Below are 13,884 nucleotides of genomic sequence, written 5' to 3'. Positions count from 1 at the left end.
AAAATGAAACAAATCAACTGTAGAAACATTCAGTCTGAATTAAAATGAGTATCAGAGATGCTATAGGAGAGCACTGTATTCATGTACACTAATCTGTATGATCTTCTCATGATAATAACACTTTTGCATTGAGAGCTGAGGTCTCTATTCTCTCTCCTTGAGAACTGAGCAAGTCTGTGATTATGACAGATATTAAGTGGTGCTACTTCCAAGATAAAGTTAGAAAACGTGATAGAACTTCCTCTCCCTCTTTCTCCCTCCCTCCATCCCCCTTTTCCCTCCTCTGCCCCCCATCCTGCGTGTGGGTATGAGGGTAGGTGTCTTTGGAGCTCTGAGCTGCCATGTAATGAGACATTATCTTGAAGCTGTCATCCTGGAAAGAACGTGCAGGGACCACAACGAGATAAAGATGTGGAAACAAACCCAGAAGTTCTAGCCCCTAGCAGTTCAAGTACTCCCTGCCCAGGCACCAGACATGAGTGTGAGTGAGCATTCAAATGACTAGAGCCCCCCGGCCTTTGAGACACTCTATTGAATCTAAGTGGAAAAAAAAAGTCTAAGCTCTGCCCAAAAGGCAGATGTGCAGGCAAATTAAATGTGTTCACTAACTATGGGTTTATTAAAAATTCTTTGATGCCAGACCAGAGAGGTCTTTACAATGGGTTGAATGTTTATGATTTTCAAGAACCATCCCAAATTACATAAGTGGGGCTATTCTGCGAAAAGTTGCTTCCTGACTTCTTTTGTGGATAAAGGATTCTACAATCTATCATTAGATCCTAAAGAAATTCATAGAAAACACATTCTGCTTTCCTAATCAAGATACATTTATAGGAAGGAGATACAATGCCTAGTTCCTACATCTCAGTCGGTGTTTGTTATCTAGAAGACGCAGTGTGTTGCTGGGAAAGAGAGAGACTAGATTAACAGAGCCTGGTTGCTTTCTCCACTGATTGCTATATGACCATGAGTAGATGCAAAACCCACTTGAACCTCAGTTTCCTCACCAGAAACTTAAGGATAAATGCACTTGCTTGGTTTTCTTTCCAGGATTATTGTCAAAATACTCTTAAATCGCTAAATTCACATAAAATGCAAAATGTATAATTATGTAAGATTTTTTGTTTTAATGAGCTCAGAGAAATGTGATTCTTATTAAAATTATTTCCATAACTCCAATCACCAAGTAAGTAATCATTTCTAACCGTAAATAACAGACAATGCATTTCCTAATATCTAAGAAATGTTGGACGCATAGCCCATAGTACTTGGTTATGACAAAAAGAATATATTTGTTTTCCTATGATCTATTGAAAAAGCCTATTTTTATTACCTGCTGAGTTTCATGGTTGACTTACATACTGAAGTTCCCTTACAACACCTGCAAAAGTAATTATGGAAGCCATCTGGAACAAGAGCAGAGGGGCAAAACTGGCACCATAATACATGGCATGTCAGAGGCACAGTATTAACAAACCCACTCTCATTAAGGGAGAGAGGAAAGTGATTTACCTAAAGGAATCGCAATTGTGCGTTACAAGGCATAATGGAGTCATATAAGAATCCACTGCTGAAACAGGAAAAGTTTCATCTCTTTTGCTTTATTGAGTCACCAACCTGGGGCCCTTAGTTCATTCAACACGGGAAGCAGTTCAATCTAATGGACTGCATGGGACTGTGCTGGCTGATAACTCATTAAGTCACCTTGGAGAAATTAACTCGTGTCTTCAGAATCCTGGAGTCATTGAAAAAATATGTAATTTCACCACCAGCTGACCCCAAAATGTCACAGTATTATTTGTGAAAGACAGTGAAATATTAATAAGCTAGATCTTGTGGTTGGGAAAATAAAGAAAAACAAAAATCCAAAACTCAGAATCTTCCCAAACATGTTCTAGCTACTAAATTCTACTTAGTGAGAGTACTTTTACCATGCAATCATCAATTTCAAAGTAACCTTCCATATTTTCTTTCCCGTCAGAATCCTTTTATTTGATTAATTGCTTCACAAAACTTTTTTGTCGTTTTCCCTGAGCACTGTGAGAAAACAGTAGGAGTAGCTACTTTCTTACATTAGAAATATATCTTGATTTAAGGTGGTGACAGCCTTGCTCAGACAGCTACAAATAGTATCAAAGCTGCATCTCAAGTCATCTCAAGCCTGGATCCCCTCCACCTGGTAGAGAGAACTGTAGATGAGAGACTTTTGGCTGAGGCAGACTTTATCCCTACTTCTGGTTCACATCATGTGCTCAGATGGCTGAATTATTGGCTCAATTTATTCTTTGGAAAAGTTGTAGTCTTAATTTTCATTAGCATTTGACTTGGGGCTGCCCCCAAACCTAGTTTTGCTTTCCTGACTTCAGGACTGCTTCTTTTTTTTGACCTCTTACAACCAGAGGATTCTGTAGAACTTCCTTGATTCCCCAAACCCAATGCACGCCTATGACACAGAGTAATTCAGGATAAGACCTAAATGTTGTTAATTTCATGGTCCAGTTGTCCATTTGGTATGGGAAAGAAATCACAAACTATCATAGCACTGAATCATGGAATGTGTAAAGAAAGGTGAATGATTTAGAGAGACTACAGTCAAGACCTAAGACCTGTAATGTGTCTTTACTCAGAGTTTGTAAGCTCAAATACCCACAGAGACCATAAATGTAGCACAAAATAATGACATTACAGAGATGTTGAAGACCAAAAGAAACATCTGACAAAAGTAGCCTTTTAAAACACAATCTCGGGCAATAAAAGAGTCATTCAAAACATGTCTGTGAGTCACACGTGTGCTTTATATTCCTCCGTGCGGTTAGTATCAAGGAAGATCACACAGTGATGCAGCAAGCTCAGTGCAGATGGAATGCCGGCACCTGCTTCAGTTTCTTCCTTTAGCACTTTCTAGATCACCATGACTAGAACCAATGATGTCTCTATCTGTAGACTCAGAACTCTACTATATGTGGGACACCTCTGGGATGGAGGAAGAGAAGACTTTAGTATCTTTAGCTATCCTTCTTGTACTCCTCCCCAAATCCACTGCATCTTGCTTAAGTTCCAGGCTTCTTTCTGTTTGGCCTGACTGACCATCATGCAGGAACCAGGGCTGACCCTAGTACTCCTAATTCTTCCCAGAGACAACACTTGCCCTTCAATATATGCCTTTCAGTTCCTCATATTTTTCTCCAGTCTGCACCAAATCCTTAACCTGCTTCTGTACCCCAGCCCTTAAAATTATACCCTGAACTCTCTCCCACCTAACCTGGCTCATTAACCCTATTTCTTAAGAAGAGCTTCTTATTGGTACTTATAGAAGTTTTACCCAACCACTGTCCTCATAATGTATATAAAACTTTCTTATACTCCTTAAACAAAGAGAAGGATTTAGTGCAAACTTTCCTGTAAAAAAGCATCTCTCAACCAATAGGCTCCATAGACTTATTTAGAAAACATTACTGTGTGATCTGGTTGCAGGTGATAAAATGCTCCACGAGTCTTATTTGAAGCTCTGAGTGATATACCAGAATGCATTTTTGGTGTTTTAATTGCACTAGACAAAGCTTAAAAAATTTTGATTACTTTTTCTGCCAATGAATTTTTCTTAGACACCAACATGTTATACACTCAACATTCTATTATGTGCTGCAGAGCATATAGAAGAAAAGTGATTCACAGTCTTGCGCTCAAAGAGCACCTGTGGAACTCTTAAAACACAGTTGAGGCCACAAGGCAAATACCCATGAAACAATAGCACAGAATATATGGCAGAATGTAATCACAATGTTTAGCACTATTGAATTCCTACTGAATTAAGTGTGCTGCGTAAGTGATTTCCCAGTCTCAAGACAGCCTGGCAATAGACTGCTTATTGTAAGACTTTTATCGAATTCTCAGCCCAAGGTCATACCACTGGCAAATGGTACAATAGAGGATGTCTGACTCAAAAGCTGGTGTCATTTCTGCTAAGCCAATGAATTGATTCTTCTCTGGCCATTAATACTCTTGAGTATATTTCAATAATAGAAAGAACAGGGCCACACCATCAGGGATTCTGATTCACATGAAGATGGAGCATGGGTACGTTTTCAAAGGGCCACAAGCTATTATGATAAGCCAAGGTGGAGAATCACTGCACTAAACCTTATAACCAGTAGATGGCCCAAACTCTAAAAGGTAATTATTATCAGAAGTAAGAGTTTTCAGAAGGTAGCAATTTATAGTAGGTGAACTGAAATGAGACAATTTGCCTCTAAAACCAGTTTTGCCATCCAGAAAAGCTTAACTTTCACTTAAACTACTTCAAAGTCACAAAATTAGTTCCATCATTCTTCATCAGGTTCTGTTTTATTTAAAAAAGACAACTGTCCTGGATAATAGGGATACATCTCAGCCTACAACTGGTTTTTATATATAACATCTTATTTGAGTATGACAACAACCTGAAGATGAGGATAGGGTGTGGCACAGGTAAGACATTTCATTTACCAAGGAGAAAACTGAAACCCAGTGTGGTTATGTAACTTACTGAAGGTCACACAACTAGCTAGTGATGCAAACCAGTTCCCACTTCATTATACAACTCTGGATTAGTAGATTCATACCATTATAACCTCAAGTTACCAAGCGTCCTCAGCAAATTGATGTATTTCATCAATAATTCAAGAAACTACTTTGTGAACAGGGCACAGGATGTATTTAAATTAATCACTTCTCTAAGGGACACTATAAAAGCTCTTATAACAGATACAACTCAACCCACATTATCTTAAATAGCCCTCCAAGTGAATTATTTAGACCACAGGACACCTATGCCCATTAGCTTTTGGTGAAATGCAAATAAACACATTTCTTTCCAAACTACTTGCTCAGAACATTAATATATATTTTTTTCCCAAATGTAATGTACTTAATACATTTCAATCTCTGACTAGATGAAGGTATCAGAAATCTTCATTTCAGCAAAGGAAAAGTCCCAAATTGGCTTGTTGCTCTCGACAAAACTACACTTTTGGGACTATGTTTTCAACATGTCATTTTAGAATTAAAAAAAAAAAAGAAAACTACAGAGAGGCACTTCACAGATGGTTACAGAGCAGAAAGAGGAGCTAAAATAAGTGCCTGGTGGTATTATCAATGAAAAGCAGATGTTTGCAGGTGAGCTGCGATCTGAGGTTTAAATTCCCAAAGTAACATGATCTTCTGCAGTGGAGAAAAGACAGATGTCACCAGACACACTTGAAGAATCACTGAACACCAACGAACTAATTAAACGTGAGCATCGGCTCCAATCTGTGTGAGGAAGCAAAGAGAAACCCGAAAATTTCTCTTCGTTCATCATTAATGATTTAACATTTCTAGAAAATCTGATAAATGGGAATTCTAGTACTAGAATATTCAAAGAAAATCTTTCCAAAGGGGAATTATATTAGTAATTGGGAAGTGGAGGAAAACATTCCCGTGCTGGAGTCTGTGATATATATTTCTTATTAAAAATCACAATATTTGGTCTTCATCCCACTTTCTGGCACAGAACTCCTAAAAACCCTTAGAATGTAAGTGATGAGAGGGATACAAAGGTATCTTTTGTTATGTTAATGAGGAGACTTTTGGAAAGCCCCTAGGTAACCTCAGGATGGGGGGTGGGGGTACTGGCTGTCAGTGAAACCAATCCTTGAGTGGAGAGTTAGAACTTTCAGTCCCACCCCTTTACCTCCAGGGAGGGCTGGGAGGGGACAGGAGTTGGAGATTGAGTTTAACCACTAGGGTCTGTTGATTTAATCAGTCGTGCCTGTATCATACAGCTTCCATAAAAATCCAAAAGGATGGCACTCAGAATGCTTCTGGATTGACACATGGAAATGTGAGGAGAGTGGTATGCCTAGAAAGGGCATGGAAGTTCTTTGTTCCTTGCCTGTAACTTATCCTATGTATTTCTGCCATTTGGCTGTTCCTGAGTTATGTCCTTTAATAATGAATTGGTAATTGGTTTATTCTAGTGAATAAACTGTATTCCTGAGTCCTGTGAGCCGTTCTAGAAAATTAACTAAACCCAAGGAGGGAATCGTGGGAATCTCTTTATAGCCATTAGGTCAAAGGCACAGATGACAATTTGGACTTGCCATTGGAACTGGGAGTGTGAGTGTTGGGGTTAACGCTGGGAAGTGTTACAGGATTGAACCCTTAACCTGTGGGATTTGATACTGTCTTCAGGAAAGAATTGAGTTGAATTTTAGGACAACTACCTGGTGTCTGAGAATTGCTTGTTGGTGTATATACCACACACAGTGTAATTGGTGATCAGATTAGAGTCAGAGCAATCTCTCCACATCCTTAGAGCCACACTTTCCATGTGGTCTGTCATCCTCAAGTGGGCTGGTCAGAGCTTCTTCACATGGTCCTTCTTGGGACCGCAAGAGGGTACAAGGCCTTTTGAGGCCCAGGTTTTGGTCGCATAACATCACTTTGGCCAAATTTTCTTGGTCAAATCAAGCTACAACTTTGCTTTTTAATGGAAGACCTACAAAGTCACATTGAAAAGAAAGCACACAGGGGAACGTCTTACTTATCATTACAGTCCACCACAGTCCCATCAATTGCAATGTTTGAATTATCCATAACAAGCAAATTGTCCACTTCTTCCCTTACTGCTCTATGTGCTCACTTCCTAAAGCTGCTTCCCTGCTTATAGATGACAGCCCTGCTAAACTGAAAAGGATCACTTGAAGCAGCAACTCAAATTATTTCAGAGTGATCAAATGACGTCCTTAATCTCTTGAACAAGATCTAACCAGAATAATTGAAAAATCATTCAAAAAAGCAACTCCACAAATTCAGCATGGAGATTCACAGCTTCACAGATGAAAATAACTGAGTCAATCATGAGATGGCTTTGTATCAGTCAGGGCTTAATCATGGAAGTAGAGCAACTTTATTATGGGAATAAGAGATGGATAATGGTTATTAGATATGATTAAACATAGAAGGAGATGGCAAAGTAAAGTCCAAAAGGGCGGTTCAGTGGATCAGGAAAAGAATCACTAACCAGTCTACCTGAAACACTAACTTGAGTGGATAAGGTGAAACCTGTAGAGAAATCTTAGAAGCCAAACATATCTAGGAGGGGGAAAGGGATGGTGGTGGGATTCATGGAGATGAACACAGGGAGATAATGCCTCCCTATGACTCATGCCTCTGTGAATCTTCAGCTGTCCCTCGGCTGATAGGCTGGGGGCCACTGCTAGTCTGCAAAAGCAGCTGTTGGGGAGACAGAATGAACATGGAGAGGAGGAAAATTAGGAGAAGCTGGTACCTGCAGAGGAGTTCATCATTACCTCCTCACATACCTAACTGTAATGACCTCCCAAGAGTACTGACTTCCTGCACTGCTGCTTTTCAAATCTTGTGTAACTTCCTTTCTTTTCGCCCCACTTGAATGCAAAACCATATAGAGAAAAGTACTCAGAAAATTGTAGCACTTAGTCTTAAACAAGCTGACACAGCACAGTCTTGCACACATTTTTCGAAGTCATATTTCTGTAATAATATAAATATATATGAATTATTTTCGTAACCAGAAAAAAAGGATCCAAATGAAAGGATTAATGTCTCTTCCAGAACGGCACAAAAATTTTAGATGGTTGTTCATTGCATGTTTGCTCCTCTTGTATTATCTCTAAGGCTTCAATATTTTCTTTTTTCTCTGCAGATGACCAGGTTTTCTTCTCATTAGAGTAGTTGTGATGGTTAAATTTTACATATCAACGTGACTGGGCCATAGTGCCCAGGTATTTGGCCAAACATTGTTTTGGATATTTCTGTGAAGGTGATTTTTAGATGAGGTTAACATTTTTTTCTTTTTGAATTTTATTTATTTTTTATACAGCAGGCTCTTATTAGTTATCTATTTTATACATATTAGTGTATATATGTCAATCCCAATCTCCCAATTCATCCCACCACCACCACCACCCCACTTTCTCCCCTTGGTGTCCATATGTTTGCTCTCTACATCTGTGTCTCTATTTCTGCCTTGCAAACTGGTTCATCTGGATAAAGAAGACGTGGCACATATATACAATGGAATATTACTCAGCCATAAAAAGGAACAAAATTGGGTCATTTGTAGAGATGTGGATGGACCTAGAGACTGTCATATAGAGTGAAGTCAGAGAAAAACAAATATTGTGTATTAACACATATATGTGGAATCTAGAAAAATGGTACAGATGAACAGGTTAACATTTAAATATGAACTTTGAGTAAAACAGATTACTCTCCATGATATGGGTGGGCCTCATCCAATCAGTTGAAGACCTTAATCAAACAAAGACTAAACTCCCCTGGACAGAAGGAATTCTGCCAGCAGACTGCCTTTGTAATTGAACTATGACTTTTTCTCAGTTCTCCAGCCTCCCAGCACACAGCCTCCCTGCAGATTTTGGACTTATCAAGCCTCCACAATTGCATGAGCTAATTCCTTAAAATAAATAAATAGATAAACAAATCTCTCTCTCTACACCACTCCTCCCACCATGTTGGTTCTGTTTCTCTGAAGAACACTGACTAAATCGGTAGCCCTCTGGTTCCTTATTCTAAACTCCTTATAAATCATTGTCACTCATTTCATACTGTTCTGACAGCTAACCTGCAGTGCTGACTGTGACCAAAAGCCTCTAGCTCTGAGTTGTCCAATAGGGTGGCTACTAGTCACATGTGTGGTTCTTTAAATGTCAATCTAAGTAAGTTAAAATGAATACAGTTATAAATTCATGTCTTCCCTCACACTAGTCACATTCCCAGTGACCAATGAACAGAGACACACTCAGGTTTGCATGCCCCCTAAGCCTTCACTGTTTGTGATCCCCATTCTGTGCAGCTATCATTCATCTCCTAAACAGTGTCAGCCTCTATGATGCATGAGACACTGTGTTAACAAACAGTCCTTACTTCAACATAAGGAACAGAGATAGGATAATGAGATATAATGCCAGGTAACACATCTGTACTCTTCCTAAAACAGTTTTATTTACTTAGAGAGTAGAAATTATGACTTATAATGCAGGTTTTGCCAAAGGTCAAGCATTCTTTCCAAGAAGCAATCTCCAAGTGGAAAACTAATTTTAATTATTTATAATTGCCAGCTCTCTGCCTTGGAGGAAATCATTCAAATTTTGCTCCAAGTATCATTCCATCATTCCAACAGCAAACACTAAGTCAGATTAAGGAGAAAAACCTACAAATAAATAAGCAAATAACAAAACTATTTTATGACATGTATAAGGTAGTTTTTTTCTATTCTCTATCAATTAAATTGTGCTTAAAGATTTTTTTTTTCTTTTCTTTTCATTATCCAGCATTGACTAAATGCCCCCAATCCCTTCATTGTTCAAGGATCAACTGTAATATGAGATCTCATTTCAAGGGTGAGGAAATAAACTGTGAAATAAATATCATTATCCCTATTTTCTAGGTGAAGATGCTGAGTCTTAAAGAAGTTACATATGTCACCCAATTTCATACAGCTTGTCATCATTCAAACCCAGGTAACCTCACACTACACAGCCTCAACCAAGACCAATTAAAATGCAATGTAATTTACATAAATTAGCAATTATCATATACTTAAACTCAAAAGTGGGCATTATTTGTTTAATAATGGTAAGTTAAAACTTATTCTTAACTGTCACAAACGTTATATATTTTGTATTTGATTTGTAATGCAATTTTAATGATATAGTCAGTGATCAAAAAGATATTTATCAGATGATATTTAAAATGTAAAATATAAGTAATTCTTAAGGGTCTACATATTACTATTATGCTACTTAGTGTAACTACCCCTATCTGCTATGTAAACATACCCCCGAAACATTCTAGCTTAACACAATAAAATGTATTAATAAGCCATGATTCGGTAGCCACAAGCACTTGAAATGTGGCTAATCCAAACTGAAATGTGCCCTAAGTATAAAATGCACATCAGATTTCAAAGACCAAGTAAGAAAAAAGGGTGTAAAATATCTCACTAAAACGTTTTTTGGTAATATTGATTACACGCTGTAATAGTAATGCTTTACACATACTGTGTTAAATAAAATATATCATTAAAATATTTTAAAAAATAAACCATGAATCCCTAAATCCCCAGTGAGTCTCCCATGTTTTTCACTGTTGCCTGCCTTTCCATAGCCCTAACAGGGATTCAGATTTCATCTGTCTTCAAGTTCTTCCCTCCTTTATATTCCTGTGCAGGATCCTCTACTTTTAGTAAACAAAAAGGGGAAGGGAGACAGGAAAGGCATGGAAGTGGACTATATTACTTCTATCTACTTGCCATGGACCAGGAGTTAGTCTCTTGGTCACATCCAACAGAACGGATCTAAGGAATATGGACTATGATGTGGATATCAATGAGTGTCTGTCATGATTATAAAAGGTATTTATAAGTCAAAAAGTTTGGACAACACTCACCCATTAAAGCAGGAATTTGTTTCCTAAGACCCATTTTAGTTTTTCCATGATGCTTTTTTCTCAGAGATATGGAAAGTTTAAAATGAGCTCCTATGTCAACCCTTCATTTGGATATTGCTCATGTATTCCCTAGAGCAATCACTGGAGTCCAGTGGCTAAAGTCCACAGTAAAGAAATGAGAGTTAAGAATTTGTCCTAATTTTCTATTCTCAAAGCTGACTTACTCTTTGATCTCAATGGAGATTTTCCTTGTTTAAAGTTATTGATTAGACTCCTGGATATGCAATGCAAATACATTTGTACGTTCCAAAGCTAGGATTCAGGGGATAAGTACAACATTATCATTGATAATGTGGGCACAGATGAAGACAGTGATAACTAGTAATCATGAGTACTAAGTCTGAGATGATTATCATATATTTCTCCCAAACTGTCTCAATCCCTTGTAACACAGTTTTCCTCATCTGTACATCATCTTAATAAGGCTTACAAGAATTAACTGTTGGGCTTCTCTGGTGGCGCAGTGGTTGAGAGTACTCCTGCCGATGGAGGGGACACAGGTTCAGGCCCCAGTCCGGGAAGATCCCACATGCCGCGGAGCGGCTGGGCCCGTGAGCCATGGCCGCTGAGCCTGCGCGTCCGGAGCCTGTGCTCCGCAACGGGAGAGGCCACAACAGTGAGAGGCCCGCGTACCGGGGGAAAAAAATAAATAAATAAATAAATTTAACTTATCACTGCTTTTTTTTTTGTAGTTTCCCAAATATCCTCCACTCTGTACTATTTGTGGAGCCTCCCTTCTCAAGACTGCCACAGAGAATATTTGAGAATGAACAGAATGATCTAGGACTTTAAATTCACAAAAATGAAGTCATTTGTAATCAGCCCCACACAGTCACTGTGTCCCCAAGATAAAAAATGCATTTGCTCCTCCAAATAGAAACTTACGGAGCAGAGACTGACCTATTTTTTCAAGTCTAAGCCTGAGTTAAGGATGATAAGAGTGAATGAAAATAAAAGTGATAGAAAGTAAGGGGTGGTTAGATCTGCCAACAGAAACTGACTATTCACCCATGTCATTCAAAGTTCTCTTCCAGTCTTAATTCTTTAACCCTTTCTGAATTTTAGACAGAATTGAGTAAGCACCTACTATTTACATGGTGCTCTACAGGAAACTCTCCAGGAATGACTAAGGAAGAGAAGGCACCACTCTCATTGTCATTATTATCTTAGCAAACCTTTATTGTATAATTACTGTGTGCCAGGCAATACACTAAACCTTCACATGTATTAATTCATTTAATGCTCACTGTACGCCTACAAATCTACAAGGTATTATACTAGTCAGGACTCTTCCAGTTTGTGAGAAACTCCAACTCAATGTAGCTTAAGATAAGAAAGTGGTTGTATCAATAGTTAGCAGATAATGGCAGTTCAAAATACTGAAAGACAACATTCAGTCTGATACTCAGAATACATATGTATTCTATTTTTCTCTCTCATTCTCTCCCTTTAGATTAGGCATCTTTCCTTTCTTTCAAGAACATGGCTCCTCTTTGTGGCAGGGATGATAGTCACCTATAGCTACAAGAGGTAGGTACCCCTACTTATTCTGGCTGAGAAGCACCAAGGAAGAACACTAATTGGCTTGCCTTGGGTCACATGTTCATTTTTAAACCAATATCATAGTTTGGGGGAAGACCTTTTCTGGTTGGCCTATCCTGGTTCCCATGGCAAACCCTGAGGTCCAGGGAGTAAGTCCCTTTATTGTTGACCACTACGTCAGAATCATCTGGGAAAATATTAAAAGTGTTAGACAAGGGCTTCCCTGGTGGCGCAGTGGTTGGGAATCTGCCTGCCAATGCAGGGGACACGGGTTCGAGCCCTGGTCTGGGAGGATCCCACATGCCGCGGAGCAACTAGGCCCGTGAGCCACAACTACGGAGGCTGCGCGTCTGGAGCCTCTGCTCCGCAACAAGAGAGGCCACGACAGTGAGAGGCCAGCGCACCGCGATGAAGAGTGGCCCCCACTTGCCACAACTAGAGAAAGCCCTCGCACAGAAACGAAAACCCAACACAGCCAAAAATAAATGAATAAATAAATAAATGTTAGAAAAAAACATATGTTCATTACAGCTAGGCTTTATTGTTTCACTATATTACATTTGAAGAAATGAAGCTTAGAGAGGTTAGGTTATTTGCCTAACATCATCCCTGTATAAGTTTTGGGGCAGATTTGACCCATTTAAAAACCCATGCTGTAAATTAATATCTGTAAATTAATATGCTGAACTGTATTTCCAAATTCTGACTTGGAGCTAGGTATACTGGGAAGACTATCAATGCAGTGTGTGTGTGTGTGTGTGTGTGTGTGTGTGTGTGTGTGTATGCCACACTCTTCACTTTAATTCTGGGTGTATACAAAATACCATAAGGATTTAAGATATATATATATATATATATTTTTTTTTTTTTTGTGGTACACGGGCCTCTCACTGTTGTGTCCTCTCCCGTTGCGGAGCACAGGCTCCAGACGCGCAGGCTCAGCAGCCATGGCTCACGGGCCCAGCCGCTCCGCGGCATGCGGGATCTTCCCGGACCGGGGCACGAACCCGCGTCCCCTGCATCGGCAGGCGGATTCTCAACCACTGCGCCACCAGGGAAGCCCTAAGATATATTTTTGAAGAAAGAAACTTAGGTGTATTTAAAGAAAGGTTTGGCATTGGCTAACCAGAAAGAGGAAAGCACTACTTTTAAAACATCATTAATATATTTAAAAGACAATCAGGGTTTTGTTTGCTTTAGTCATTTTGAATCTTGACATCTAGTTGAGAGAACTTATGAGTTAAAGAGAAGAGAGTTCAAGTTCAGGCTCAGCACAAGTAATGTACATTCTGTAGGTTATCTAAACCTTCTACCCCACCTATTTTATGCAGTTATTCAAGATTAAATTTATGAAATAAATCTCAACATTTTGAAAAGTTAAAAATATCTCCCAGATGATAGTATTACTATTTTGTATTATTTATGCCATCTATGTAGAAAGCATGTCATTTTAGTCTATGGATACTTTTCTAAAAATCTAAAATACTACAGCACTTTTATGAGCTGGCAAATTTTACTCCAGCTAATTTATGCCTCAATTCCTCTTTTGCTAAGTTGTCATTGCTGCTGCCGTCATCCTCCTCCTGTCCTCCTCCACCACCTTCTCCTACTTCTTCTATTCTTCCTCTTATTATTAAAATTTCATGAGATTGTCTATGGTGTCGAATCCTCTGGGTAAAACTCTCAGATTAAATCCTCTATGCTCAGTGAATGGTTTTGTTTACATCCAAATTAAAAAGTTTCCTTCTGATTAGATCTGTTGACAAGGGTATTCTATTGGTTTTCTCCACACTAGCCATGAATGCGTATTCG

The sequence above is a fragment of the Physeter macrocephalus genome, chromosome 20 (assembly GCF_002837175.3).
Source record: "Physeter macrocephalus isolate SW-GA chromosome 20, ASM283717v5, whole genome shotgun sequence".
Classification (NCBI taxonomy): domain Eukaryota; kingdom Metazoa; phylum Chordata; class Mammalia; order Artiodactyla; family Physeteridae; genus Physeter; species Physeter macrocephalus.
This window is presented reverse-complemented; position numbering follows the sequence as displayed.